This window comes from Symphalangus syndactylus, chromosome 13 (genome assembly GCF_028878055.3).
Source record: "Symphalangus syndactylus isolate Jambi chromosome 13, NHGRI_mSymSyn1-v2.1_pri, whole genome shotgun sequence".
In the NCBI taxonomy this organism is placed as follows: domain Eukaryota; kingdom Metazoa; phylum Chordata; class Mammalia; order Primates; family Hylobatidae; genus Symphalangus; species Symphalangus syndactylus.
Genome location: NC_072435.2, coordinates 127,096,641 through 127,111,494, shown reverse-complemented (window position 1 = coordinate 127,111,494; position 14,854 = coordinate 127,096,641).

Below are 14,854 nucleotides of genomic sequence, written 5' to 3'. Positions count from 1 at the left end.
TCATCCAGGCGTGGGGCCTCTGAATACCCACGTGCTCCTACCACCCTTCCCGCTACTATGGCGAGAGAGGCAGGCAGAGACGAAGGCTGGCAGGAGACTCCTGGGAACTCTGGGTCCTCAAGCTGCTTCCAACAGGGCCCTCCGGGTCACGGGAAGAGCCAGCCACTGTCCTCGCCGGGACCAGGACTGCATCTCCTCACCTGTCCCTGGGCCCCTCCTTCTGCTGGCCAGGACCCTCGGGAGCCAGCCTGAGCCAGTCGCCCTCCAACCAGGGGACGTCAGAGGCCCGGCTCGGGCGGCTCCCCTACAGCCCAGGTGGCGAGTGCAGTGGGCCTTCTGAGGACTCTGCCCCACCTGACCCTGTTCCTCTGTCTGGCACCGACATACAAGGGGACAGCGGGCTCTGCAGGCTTGGGGCTGGCATCGAGGCAGGGTTGATCTAGGGCCACAAGTGCTGTCCTGAGGCCCCTCCTGATGCCTGCGCTTTCCCGGCTTTCACAGCCAGGGAAACTGAGGCCATGAGCCCAGGCTCAGGACGGCAGAGGGGGAAGGGGCGAGATTCGGGTTCTGGATCCTGATCTGGCTTTGTGTGGATGAGAACTCCGCGGGCTGGAAGCCACAGAAATCCTCGAATGAGCTCAAGGAAATAAAAGCGAGGAGGGGACCTGGCCCTGGAAACTGCTGCAGTGCGGGCCTGGCTGCAGGCTCGGCTGGATCCAGGGCGCCACTGATGTTTTTTTCCATCTCAGATCTGGACCTTCTGCTCTGAAGGCATCTCAGATCGGGGCTGCTCTGGGCCTGCTAACGACCCAATCTAGGGCCTGTGCCCCTCAGACTGCCCCTTAGGGGCCCCATCAATAGGACAAGATGGAGGCTACAGTCTCTTCCAGTTCCTTTCACACGAGAGGCTCTCCCGGTATCCCTGGGGCAAGTCCTGATATGCACTCTGATTGGACTGGCTGGGCCATGTGGCCAGCCCTGCACCAATCACTGGTCCAGAGTACAACCAGTGAAAGTGTAAGAGCTTTTCCCATTGGCCAGGGAACAAACCCTGATGCTCACACTGATTGGACTTGCTCAGGCCACGTGACCAGCCCTGCACCAATCACAGAACCAGACTACAGTGGCTTCCAACCACACCCGGGGCCACAGGCCACTCCATAGACCAAGGACATCCGTGGGGGTCCCAGGGTCCCAGCCAGGGGTGGGCGGGCTCCTGAGTGAAACTCCGGCGGTCCTGGAAAGAGGGGGCGAGACCTTCCGCGTACCTGGAGTCTGGGCCCCAAGGCCCCACGTGGGGACTGGGAACGAAGAGAGAGGATGCTGTCGGGGGCTCAGCCTCCTCACGCCTGCCCGGGCACCAGGCACAGCGTTCAGGCCTCCGGGACGGTCCCGGTGGGGCTCGGCGCCCCTCGTCCTGCGCCTCCTCCAGGCCCGCGGGTCCCCAGCTCCCCCAGCCCCGCCGCGGGCCGCACCTCTCTGGACGGCGCTGTCAGGAGTAGGCGTTCAGCCCCAGTGCATCCGCGCCAGCACCCGGACTCTGCGGCCACTGAGTGCAGAACACGCCGAGCTTCGGAGGTCTGAGAGTTCCAAGTGGATTTTGAATTTTTAATCAAATTGTCTGATTCGTGAACTCGGAAGCTGACATCACGCCCAGACGTCCCAAGGTATCAGCTGCAGATATGCACGTGAGCGCTGGTGGGAGACGCCAGGCTGGGATTTCTGCTCGATCTAGGAATGAAAAATGCAACCTAATGACACCAGGAGCTCCTGAATCACCCGAGGAAAATGACGAGAGACACTCTCTGGTGGGAACGTCTCCTAGAAACAAGGCCTAAGATGGGGCGACCACAGCTCCACAGCTGTGTCCAGATGTGGGGAGCACTCGCCCGTGCTGTAAGTCTGTCCCACGGTGGAGAAAGGGCTCAGACCCCATGGCCCTGCGGTCCACCCTCAGTGCAGCGGGAGAGAGGGGATCTGCAAAGGCCAAGGCTGAGCCCTGCACAGAACCCAGACCTCCATGTGCCTCCAGAAACAGCCGAGGCTGGGCCTTCCTCGAGATACTCTTCAACTTCCAGGCTCTTCTCACCTGAGCTCCCTGGAAGCTGTCCCAGACCCCCAGTCAACCCTGCTGGTCCCTCCTCTCTGTCCCCACTGTGCAGAGTGTGGCCCCATTGGAGGGACTGTTTTTCCCCCGTGTATTGGAGTCAGTCACCCTCACCTGGAAGAATGGGATTGTTGAATTGAGGCATCGTGGGTCACTTCCATCCCAGAGCATTTGATTTGAGTGGTGAGTCTCTCCACAACCCACTCCCTCTGGCACGCAGAGGGCAGCAGCAGCAGGGGCCCTGCAGTGGTTACAGTGAGCAGAGAATCCCTGTGAATCTGCCATGGGTGTATGGCATAGGGAAGAAACTGACAGTGGCCTTTTAAGCCCTGGAGATTTGGGGATTGCTTGTTACTGCCTGAAACCTTTGCTTTGCATGGATTAGCCAAAGGCAGCTCTTGTAATAGAACAGCAGAGTCTTGGACAGCAGTCAGACATAGATTCCTTTCCAGTCACATTTGGCTTGTCTGTTGCCCAGGTCCAACTGTTGTCCTGTTATCTTGCATTCCAGGGCCCAGAGCTGTCATCTTTATTCCCTATAACAGCCTCTTCTGCAAGGATTAGGGTTCATTTATTTGCACCTGGTACATCTGTTTCATTAATTCTGATTTGTTCTCCTTATCATTCTGTTTATTCTTATCATTTCCAACTACTTTTAAATATTTATATTTTGTTTCAATTTCTCATGTTTATGCCATAGAATTGGGGTTTCATTCTAGCGTTGTTGTCCACTAATCTCTCCTCTGGGCTCTCAGATGGTTTTTCAAAGCTCATAAACATGGGTTAGAGCATCTCTAATGAGTTATCACTTCTGAGTGGAGAGTTTACAATTTATAAACAGGCGATCTTAGGCTCAGAGCGTGTGCTCCCTAAATCTGTTAGATCTGTACTTAGGTCAGTAAGACTGGGGGGCAGTACACAACTATTTCATTAATTTAAAAGCTTAGAAAAACAAATCTTATAACACTGGTTGGCACTGTATGAATTTAAAAGAAGACATACACATTTAAAGGTATACACTTTAGAAATACATTTAGAAGAGATCAAATAAAACCAATATTCAGAATCACATTCAGACTCTATACAGAACCATTCCACATCTGCCACCGGTCAGTGACTACATTTGTAAGTTAACCTGAGTGGTTTCTGTTAATCACTGGGATGGTGCACACTCCCTGCCTAGAGTGATCACATGAAAATCTACCCCACAGGCTCTGAGGAACAGGCCTCAGACTGATGTGTGGAAATGACCCATATTGGTGAGAGCTTGCTGTGTGTTGGGAGCACGAGGCACTCACATGGCCTGCCTCGTCTCGGTGAATCCTCACACCGGCCTATAACACAGGTATGATGTTATCCCTATTTAAAGATGAAGAATCTAAGTTCTGGAATTGGCCATGGTCTTGTATTTAATGGGGAAGATAGGACGGGTCTCTACTAGTACATCTGCCACTGGTCAGTGTCTACATTTATAAGTTAACACTAGTAACTGATGCACCAATTCCCATCAGTCATCAGTGGGAGGCTGTGATTGGTGGGTACAAAGAATTGGAAAAGGAGGACACTGTGGGAACCATGAGGATGGTATTGAATGGATGTGGTTCATCCCATTCATCCCCAGGGCGTGGGGTCACTGGTACACTCCTGGATCTTGTTGAAGCCTCATTTATCATCCAACAGCTATTAATTGACCACCTACCACATGCTGGGGAATGTTCTGGAAAGTGGGGATGAGACACTGAACAGGTCAGACACGGTTCCTGCCCTGATGGAGTTAATGTTATAGGGGCAGAGGCTGACAATAAGCAAGTAACAGAATCATGGGCCCAATGATTCCAGGTGGTGATGTGTGTTCTGAGGACAGTGATGCAGGGTAGCGGTAGGTAGTGTGCATCTGTGCACGTGTGTGTAAGTGTGTAGATGTGTGTTTATGTGCAAACCTAAGTGCAGTTTTTGTGTGTGGACTTGTAAGTAGGTGTGTGTGTATATGTGTGAATTTGTAAGGGTATGTGTGTATCCCCAAGTGTGGAGGTGTGTGTAGGTGTACACGTGTGAGTGTGTAGGTGTTTGTGTTTTTATGTGTGTGTGTGTACATGAATGCTGATTTAGAAAGAATGGTCGAGGGGAGGTTTCTGGGAGTTCACAGTCAAGCTGAGGTGTTGGGGAGAAGTATTACAGGAAGAGCAAATGGCAAGAACAAACTAGCTAAGGTGGGACCTGGGCTGGAGTGTGGAGAGATGTGGGAAGCAATGTAGGTGGGGCCAGGTCCTGTGAGGAGCAGCAGCCTGAAGTAAAGGGTTTGGGTTTTTATTCTGATTCCCATGAGAAGCCCTTGGGGTTTAATCAAAACCATATTTATTAAGGGTAATTGATATGTAATAATCTGCACGTTAAGTTTGATGAAGCTTGATAAGGTTTGACACATGCACACACCCATGAAGCCATCATCACAGTCAAGGTCGTGAACACAGCCCATTACTCTCCAAATCTTCCTCCAACTGCATCCTCATTTGCATGACAAACAGAAAGTGCTGGCATTTGACACCCTCCAAGAACAGCCTCCCCCGATGGCTGATGGGAATTGGTGTATCAGTTCCCCAACTCCCTCATCTTTGGGAGGAGGAGAACTCTGAGGCATGTGTCCTACCTGGATTCTCAGATTTCCCAGTGGGATAAAGCTCTGGTTGCCACAGAGGTAACACTTGAAAACAAATTCTTTACTAACTGCCCCCTCATCCTGCCCCATTCTCCCTTCTCTTACCAGCGTTTCCTGGGGTCACCTACCAAATACACTGTTTGTCCTGAATCTTTGTCTCAGGCCTGCCTGTTCCTGGGAGGGCAAAAACTAAGATGACATATATTAGAGGCAGACCTTGTAGGACCTACAGGAAATTAGACATGGGGCGTGAGATGATGAGGGAGGTAGTGGAAGAAGTCTACAGTTTTTGGCCTGAACATGAAGGCAGCACTACTGTAGAACCATGGATTTTATAAAAGGAAAACATTCCAGAATTGGGAAAGTACCAGTAAAATCTCGAGAGTCACATTATCTAAATTCTTCCTTGGCAGCCCCAGGATGATGGGCTGTGAATATTTATCTGTCATTTCAGTAGCCCCAAACTGCAGATGCCTTCTGTGGATCTTTTCATTCCTGCCTTACAGCATTAGAAAATCTCTCTTTCTATCATCTGTTGGCAATAGAATATTCAAATAACTTCCAATGAGCAGCATTTGTGTGTAAAATGTCCAGACACTGTCCCCAAAATAATTTCATTAGCCCCCCTCATTTTCAGTCGCACATGACTTTATTAAAAGGTTCCTCTTAGGAATTAAATTTTCATGTTTGGTTTGCACCTGATGGTGAATTCATTGCAGAATTTAGTTAAATTTATTTCAGTGCTTTGTGAGTTAGCAGAGTGTGTTCTTCTAACTAGTAAACGGATTTCTTCCACTTTACTTTTGACCATGCCTGGGAATTGTCAAAGGTATTCTGGTTAATAGACAATTAAAATACTGCAATTCTTTCTCTAATGGAATGTGTCAAAGGTGAAATTAGCACAGTGGGTAGGCAGGAGTGGGAAGGTGAAGAGCCTGGGGCTCAGTTTGCAGCCCCCTTCTCACCCTGGCTTTGGGCTGTCCTTAGGTGAGCTCACACAGCTGGTGCTCTGAGCAACCCTTGATTCAAGTCCATCATGGTGTGTTTGGCAGAACAATGGCCCCCAAATATACCCAGACCCTAATCTCTGCAACCTATGAATATGTCACCTGACATAGGATACAGGGCTTTGCAGATGCGATGAAAGGTTTGGACCTTGAGATAGGGAGAGCATCCTGGGTTGTCCAGGTAAGCCCGTGTCTAGGTGAGCCCAGTGTCATCATGTGAGTCCCTAAAATAGGATAACTTTCCCAGCTGGGTCAGAGAGATGAGCCAGAAGCAAGAGAGATTGTTTGAGAACCTCACCCTATTGATGGCGTGGAAGGTAGAGGAGGGCGCCAAGGCATGCACATGGCCCCTAGAAGTTGGGAAGGCCCTGAGCCAGCCAGCCAACGAGGAAACAGGGATCTCAGTTCGATAACCACAAGGGAATTCTGCCAGCAACCTGGTACACCAGCAAATGATCCTCCCCTAGGGGATCCAGAAAGGAACAGAGCCTGTGGATACCTTGATGTTAGTCCAGCGAGGTCCACATCGGACTTCTGACTTACAGAACTGCAAGAAAATATATTTGTGTTGTTAAGCCACTAAGTTTGTGATGATTCGTTATGGCAGCAGTGGGAATGTAATACAGGTGGTTATGGTTCTGGAAGTAAAGGAAAGCTGCCCTTCAGCTTGCAGAGACTGGAAGGCAGCTCCACCTGAGGCCAGGGGTGTATGTGCAAGGTGTTGGGTGGGGAGAGCTGACCTTAGGATGGAGAATAGAAACGAATGTGGTGAGAAGGATGCGTCCAGCTGCCCAGGAGAGAACGTTGGCGGTGCTCACCAGTATCCTGAAAGGTAGAACAGGGTGAGTGAGCCACAAATAACCACCACTGTGAACTGGAATCCTGAGAACTAATTACCCACTTAGCAGAGTGCTGACGCTGCCGTTTGCTTAGCAGACTTGGCAGAGGATCAGCAGAACGACTTCCTAGAAATGCTGGGGCAAAGAAACAGGTTGGAAAGTGTGTGATCTGCTGAAGTGTTTTTATTTTCTATCAAGAATGTCATGTTTGTGCTTTTTGTGTCCTAACTGTGAAATGATACATTGAAAGACTGATTTTGTTAAGAAACTGCTCTTTGCTTGCTGTGATCTTATACTTTTGAAAGGCTCTCAGGGAGGGGGTCATTTTTTCTTTCACTGGCAGGTCTGAATCACACACCATTATTTATAGAGTAGTTGGGCAATTTCTCTCAGCTTCCCTGGTGATCACCAGCTGTACCAGCTCTGGTATGGATCCTAGAACATTGTCTGTGACCTGTGGCAGGTGACGACTTCCTGGAAAGAACCCACATTGAGTTCTTATGATGATTTGGAGCCTGTGTACGAATCTGTGTCTGTGACAAGGACATGGCAGAATGGTTCTGGGAACCTGGGCCCGTCCTCCACTTCTCTGACATTCACTCTTTCACCTGATCTTTCCTGAGTGTGGATTGTGGGCCAGGCCCTCCCCTGGGTGCTGGATATGAGCATCAGTGGGAAGATCAAGTCCTGTAAATCAGCTCACATGTCAGAGACTCGGGGAGCAGAGACAGTGGGATGGTGGCAGGATGAAGTCGGCACCATCTGAATACCGGGTGGGGGGGTATTTTATTTTGACTTTGCCCCAGTGTTATAAATTAGGTTCTGCAGTGGACTGAATGTTTGTGTCTCTTTAAATTAATAAGTTAAAGTCCTAACCACCACCACGGGGATGGTATTAGGAGGTGGGGCCTTTTGGAGAGTGATGAGGTCGTCCAGGTGGAATCCTCATGAATGGGGTTAGTGCCCTTATAAAAGAGGCCCCAGCAAGTTTCCACCATGCAAGGGAATGGTGAGAAGTCTGCTATCTGCAACCTGGTAGAGCCCTCACCCTGCTGGCACCCTGATCTCAGACTTCTGGCCTCCAGAACTGTGAGGAATACATTTCTGTTGCTTATCCACCCAGTCTGTGACATTTTCTTATAGCAACCTGAGCTCAGACAGAGATCCTGGAGAGATGTTCCCTTGCATTTGGGGTCAGTTAAGTTTGCTTTGTATGAGCAAGTGTGAAAAAGAGAAGGCAATGAGGAGGGAGAGAAAGCTGCTACTGGCTGACACAAGAGCTTGAGGGAACACTAGGGAAGGCTGAGCAATTTCAACTCTCACTCAGGGATAAATCAAAAATCACCTAAAGTGAGTTGATGGAAAACTCAGGAGATTTTTCTTCCAATTGGTAGGCAGAGGAAATGGGGTATAGAAATGAAACAGATGTTCTGACTGAATGTTAATAACCCATAGGCATGTGTGAAAGGCAAAATTGTATAAAATCAAAAAATCAATTTTAATCTAAAGGAAAAAATGCAATGATAGTTCCTGTGGCTGTTATTCTTCTAAAGTCTAGGTTGAAGCATTAGGACTGGAGTGATAAGAAAGACAGGTTAATGCAGCCAGGAGAGGAATAAAAATGCACATTCAACAGGAAGAAATATTTGTATCCAGGGTCCTAGTAATGAGAAAGATGAGAAAGTATTTGATAAAAGCCTTCAAATGCAGTGCTTTATTCACAAAAGCCTTGGAACAAGGCATGACAAATTAAATAATCATTTCTGCATCCTTTACTGCAGAGTCCATCTTGTGAACTTGAAGTTAATAACCACAGCATTTATTGTACACCCACTGTGTGGCAGGCCTTGTGCTAAAGGCCTTAGATGGATTATCTCATCTAATCCTCGCCTAGTGAGGCACGTACTATTATCAACCACATTTTACTTGAGGAAACTGAGGCACAGAGAGGGTGTACAGTTGACAAAGGCCACGCATCTGGCAGAGGCCACACGTCCAGCAGAGGCCACACATCCGGCAGAGGCCACACATCTGGCAGAGGCCACACATCCGGCAGAGGCCACACATCCGGCAAAGAAGAGAGCCAGGATTCCCACACAAGTGTGCCCCACTCCGAGTTGGGTCCTTAACACCCAGAATGTGGCACAGTGGGATGGTGACACACAATATGCAGGGGCTATAAAAATACGGACAATGCAGTTGAGCCACACATCACTCAGGGATTAGGTTTACACTCAGGGCCTTTGAACAGCACCATTTGCCTGGCATTGGAGCAGATTGCAGTGTTTTGCTTTTGTTTTCTGTCCAGTATCAGATGAAGTAGCTTCCTTTTTGTAGGGCCATTTTGAATGAAAAACTTCATTTTAAACATCAAGACCAGCTTCTGAATGGTGAGATGTTCACCCCCTGGAGAGACAGATGTGGGGACAGCTCCTCTCCACTTGGGGGATTGGGCTCGTCCCTCAGCTCCTCGCCATTTGGGGGACTGGGCTCCTTGACTTGAATTAGCTGAACAGTTCAAATGACATTCTCTCTCTCTGTGTTTTTGGGTATATACATTTGGACTTAATAATCACGTGAGTGTGGCAGGATCCACTGTGTCCCATATAGTAATAACTTAGTGTAAGGTTCCTTGGTCAATATTCGCATAGCAACCCCCTCACATTGACTTTCTGTTCCCTCTGCACATGCTGACCACAGCCCAGGGCATGTGACCATGTATGGGGTCAGTCCCTCTCCATTCCCAGCCACATCTGTTCCTACCAGGGAAGGTACTGGTTGGCCAGGAGTCAGCGTGCCTAATTCCTAACTTGCTTATGCCGGTTGTGTGTGTTACTGAATTTAGGTGCTTTAATAAAGCATCATACGTCAATGAGATAAGAGGGTAAAATAGGGTTATGTCTATGAAACCTAAATTGAAAGCAACAGGTTTACTTAATAGACATACTAAAAATAGTATTTTGTCTGAAGTGTAGTTGAAGCAACTGTAGAGAACTAGGTATAATTATTGGAGGATTTTGTACTGGAATTATAGGTTTAGTTGCTTTGTTTAAAAACACGAACAGAACCCTCTAAAACTCTGATTCCCGAGTACCATACCGTGGCTGTGGTTGATGGAAGAGAAAGTGAGTAGACCTCTAGTTACGAAACCCATACTGAAAACATTGACAAACGATTGTACATTTCCATGCATTGTGTGAAAATTTTTTTAAGAAGTATAGATCTTATTGTTTTCATGATTCGCCACTTTCCCCAACTTTATTCAGTTAACCAACTAAAGAGACGTCTATTCTGATAGGAAGCTCATAGGCAGGAAAGAGAGAGTCTTACTTTTAGGAACTGAGATTTGTCTGTCCTTTATGCTTTGACCTTTAATTCTGTTAAGCTCAACACTGGGTGACCTCTGACTCCTCCATCATTCCAGTGAAATGGGAAAAGTTCCCTTGTCCCCCTCGCAGGTGTGTGATGAGGAAGTGCCCACTTCTTCAGTGCCCCGCTGCTCAAACCTCTAGGGGAGCATACAGTCGGGCAGGCTGTGGGGCTCCAACCCCACGGCAGTGTCTAGGGGTGAATGTTTACAGCTGAAGCTCCAGTGGGCATGTGTTTCAGGGTGCTCTTTTAGTTTAGCTGTCTGTAGGTGGCTTGTGGTAGTCAGCTCAGTTAGACCCCTGCCTTATCGCAAGGACAGAGGGCTTTCTGTATCCCAGGGTTCTTGCCTTGGTGTACCAGAAGAATCAAATCACATGTGGTCTTGGAGAATGAGTACTAGGTTTTATTGAGTGGAAGTAGCTCTCAGCAGATGGGGGAGCCAGAAGGGAGATGATTTTCCCCTTCTGAGGAAAGCGGAGTTGGGCCGCTTGGGGTCTGGGCTGTCCTCCAACTGCCCCAGCCAAACTCTACATCATTCTGCCGGTCGGTGGCCTGCGGCTTGCTGATTCCTGTGGGTGCGTTCGTCTCGAACGTCCAGCTACCCGTGTGTTCCTCCGCCGACGGGCTCCTCCGCTGATGTGTTCCTCTGCTGATGTGCTCCTCTCGACGTCCAGCTACTTGTGTGTCTGCCTTGCTAGGGTCTTGGGTTTTTATAGGCACAGGATGGGGGCATGGCAGGCCAGGGTGGTCTTGGGAAATGCAACATTTGGTCAGGAAATGCCTGTCCTCACCGAGTTCCATGGGGCCAGGGACCATGCCCTCCTCTACCCAGCACTTCCCCACTTCCACATCATTTAAAGGGACCATGCCCTTCCCTGCCCAACACCACTGGCCTCTATCTTCCTTCCTTCCCTGAATTGCTGGGCTCATTTTTTTGAGCATGGGGAAATGATTTGCCGTTCAAATACGGAAGAGTATTTCCTTCACCCTGCTTCAGGCAGGCAGGCAGACAGACTCCACAGACCCTAATCCTGAGGCTTCCTCCCCACCCTGGGCACCTGCATTGCCAACAGCATTTGCGTTGGTTGAGGGGCAGACCCTTTAAAAGTGCCATGCATGGGCAGTGGATTCTTGTTAAATGCTGGGGCCAAGAACACTGACCACGCCAGTAGAGAAGGGCACTGGCAAAGAAACCAGACTTCTGAAGGAGCTGTGCACGTGGACACAGCAGCACAGACTCAGCGTCATCTCCAGAACACTTCTTCTGGGAGGACCCCTGCCTCTGTTTGGGAGATGCCTGGGAGCGTCCATGGGCCAGATCCACTGGTGTTGCCGTGCCTCTCTGGGCTGGCCCAGGAAAGTCATTTTAGTTTTGTGTTGAAAGGGGGTGGGGCATTGGGGAACCTTCTGGGCAGTTTTCTCAGGGCTGCAGCCTTGGATTTGGGTATCATATTCTGAAATGACTGGAATGGTCAGGAAAGCTCTCTGAGGAGGTGACATTCGGGCTAAGGCCTAGATGAGATGTAGGGGGAGAATATTCTAGACCAAGCCCGTCGGGATAGGCCGAGTTCAGGCCCATATTCTCTGAGTTCAGGGTTTGGGTAAAGCTGTTGTGGGCGTTTTATAGCCTCTAATGGCCCCTGTGAGCGCCCTTCTTATGGGCACACATCCCTCATGGTGTCTGTCATAGTTCCAAGGGGGAAACCAGACTCTATTTCCCAGCATCCCTTGCAGCCAGGCCCCTCATGTGACCTGAGCACCATCATATGACTCAGGCTTAACTAATCAGAAACCTCCCATGAGCCTTTGCCTAGGAAAAGAACTGGAAGAAGATGGCAGCTGTGTGGATCCCTGTGTGGGCACTGGGGCTGGTGGGGCCGGTGGACTCAGCGGGAGTAGGAAGGAAGAAGGTTGATGTCCCCTCCCAGGGCCAGCAGGGCGAGCTGTGGGGTCAGGTTGAGTGGCCTTCCTTGGAGCAGCTCCTGTTGTGGGCTGGGCATTTGTAGCCATGGAGCCTTTGCCCCCATGAAGCATCGGGACCTTCCTGATGTCTACACCGGCCCCAAGGAATTTGCTGCCTCTGGGTCTTGTTGGAAGTATACCATCTCATACCCCAGCCCAGACCTGCTGAGTTGGGGTCTGCATTTTATCAAGACCCCTGGGGATTTGTGTGTAATGGGAGTCGTAGAAGCGTGATCTGTAATGAGCTACTCCTGCTTAATGCAGCTGGAGGGGTGGGCTTCTGTGGTTACAGCAAAGAACCCGATGATGCAGAAACCATGGGAGGGATGTGACCAGGGAGTGAGATGATCGGGTTCATCCTTTATCCGTCCTGCTGCTAGAATGCAGCGGGGCGAGACAGGAGGCCAGCACGTATCCAGAGAAAACACATCTCTGACAAGGCAAACATGCAAAACCTGTGAAAAGACCCAGACACACACACCTGCGGGTGAAACTTAGACACACATGCACACACACACAAACCCAGAAACAACCATCTGCACAGGCGCACAGAACCACAAACACACAAGCAGGGGTGGGGTGACTTCACCCCAGAACATCTCCTTTCTTGTCTCCCTGGATCTGCAGGAAGGAGCCGAGCCTGCCTGACTTTGGTCCCTCACTCACCGCCAGACCTTGAAAGTGAAATTGAATATCCACAAGCCCGTGACCTTGGGGTTCTGGAGAATGGGTCCTGTAATGAGTGTCACGGCTCCAGGCCAGATGAAATGCAGGCGTTCCAGGCTCTGTCCGGGAGGGTCACTCGGCCCACTTGCTGAGGGCCGCAGATCGATGTGGATCAAATGCTAATGGCTTTTCAGCTGGGGCTGCTGGAGCCCAGTGCGGGACCGTGGGCAGTGTGTTTGCTGCGGGCACTTTTGCCCTTGACAGGACATTGCGGGCAGGCTACCTGCTGCGACCCAGGTTGGCACAATGTGATATGTGCCATTTGTGCAGCAGCAGGGGACTGGGCATAGAGACAGGGGACATCAGCCTCTGTCCATGATCCAGCTGTAAACACAGATTCATACCCAGGCCAAATCTATCCACGAATCCATTTCAAAGGAATAAAATCGCATTAGAGGGATAGTAATTGTGCAATATATTGCACTTGAAATTAGAATTCTATGAAATCTCATTATTTATGTCTAGACTAAAAGAGATTGAGTTTTGCTTATTTAACTACATTTCCTGTTGCTCTGATGAGGAATGATGCTTCTCTAAGAGCCGACTGTCTCATTCCTGAAGTGTGGTGTTTTCAGAGCAGCACCACAAGGGGCTTCTGGAAGTCTCTTGGACTCAGGGTTGGTCTGGAGGGACGTTGGGGCTGCCCTGGGCCTGCTTGTCCTCAGGCCCCTTCATCCCCCTTCCCATGAGTCTCTGGGCTCACCCCCATGGGCCACATTTCCCAGGCTCTGACTGGGCTGGTGTCTGCCTGGATTAGCGGTCGGGGGCTGTGGTGGAGGGTGGGGGCAGGAGGACCCAGGGCGCCTCCCTCTGCAGTGGCTGCATCTCCCCCATGGCTTCAGTCCCCACTGTGGCCTGTGAGCTGGGGACCCTACTCCCTCTCATGGTCTACCCCAGGGTCAGTGACAGGTTGCTGTGCCGGCTGATCCTCACCTCACAAGCTGCCTTTTGCCTTCTCAGCTTTCCACGCAAATCCCTGCATTGTCCCTTCATGGCTGAAGCACCTGCATGACCCCTCTTTCCTTGGGCCCTGGTGCAGATGTGCCCCTCACCACGACACTCAGGCCTCTGCCCCACCCATTTCATCCTCCTGTCATCCTCACACACCCTCTGCCATGGTGCCCAGACTCCCTGCTGTCCTCCATGCTAGCCCCAGCGCCTTTGCTCCTGCTGCCTGCTTGTCTGGAGTCCCCACCATAGAAACATCCCCTCTGTGAAGTCCCTGCTCACATGTCATCTCCGGAGGCCAGTCCTGAGCCTCCCACCTGCAGACGGCATCTGCTGGGACCTTCCAGAGCCTTTTTCTGTCCCCGCTTAAGTGCTCAGCAAGAGTGCGTCTTGCGGTAGTCAAACGTGATCATTTGCATTCATTCTTTTATTCATCAATTATTCACCAAGTATTCACTGATGCTGACTGTGTGTAAATCATTGTGATACAGCAGGGTAATCAGGAGTTTTCCTATTGTAGGTGACAGAAATCCCAACTCAAACTGGCCTGAGTAAGAAGGAAAGTTTTTTGACATATAACAATCCATAGGTATGTCAGCTTCAGGCGTGGCTGAATCTAGATGAACTCAGGTCTCTGAAGGCTGTCTCTTTATACCTCTTGGCTCTACTACATGTTAGTGATGAGCTGCAACAGTGTAATGAGAATTTATTTTCACTTCTAAGTGGCAGAAATCTCTAGAATTGGCTTAAACACCATTGTTTGTTGATGCAAATAACCACCCAGGGATAGTTTATCTTCAGGCATGGCTGGATCCAGGAGATCTCCAGAATTCTCTCTTGTTGCCTCTTACTGTGCTTCCTCTGTATTGGCTGCATCCTCAGACAGAATCCCTCACTGTGGTGTCAAGATACCTTCTAGGGGTCGTGAGGCTTGCATCTCAGCCTCCCAGGAACCCTGCTGGAAGGGGAGGTGCTTGATTTCTTCAGTCCTTCAAAACCAGAGTTTCAAATTTTAGTTTCCTTGTCTCCCAAAGGTCTGGTTTGGGTTGCACATCCATCTGTGTTCCTATAATTGTGGCCAGGGGAATGCAGGATTTTGATTGTGCCTGACTCACAGGCCCAGTGAACCAAGCATACATTTCAGGCAAGTCATATATATGTGTATGCAATGAAAGATCAAATATATTCAGTTCAAACTTTGATTTTGAGAAAACTGTAGATTCATGTGCTGTTGTAAGAA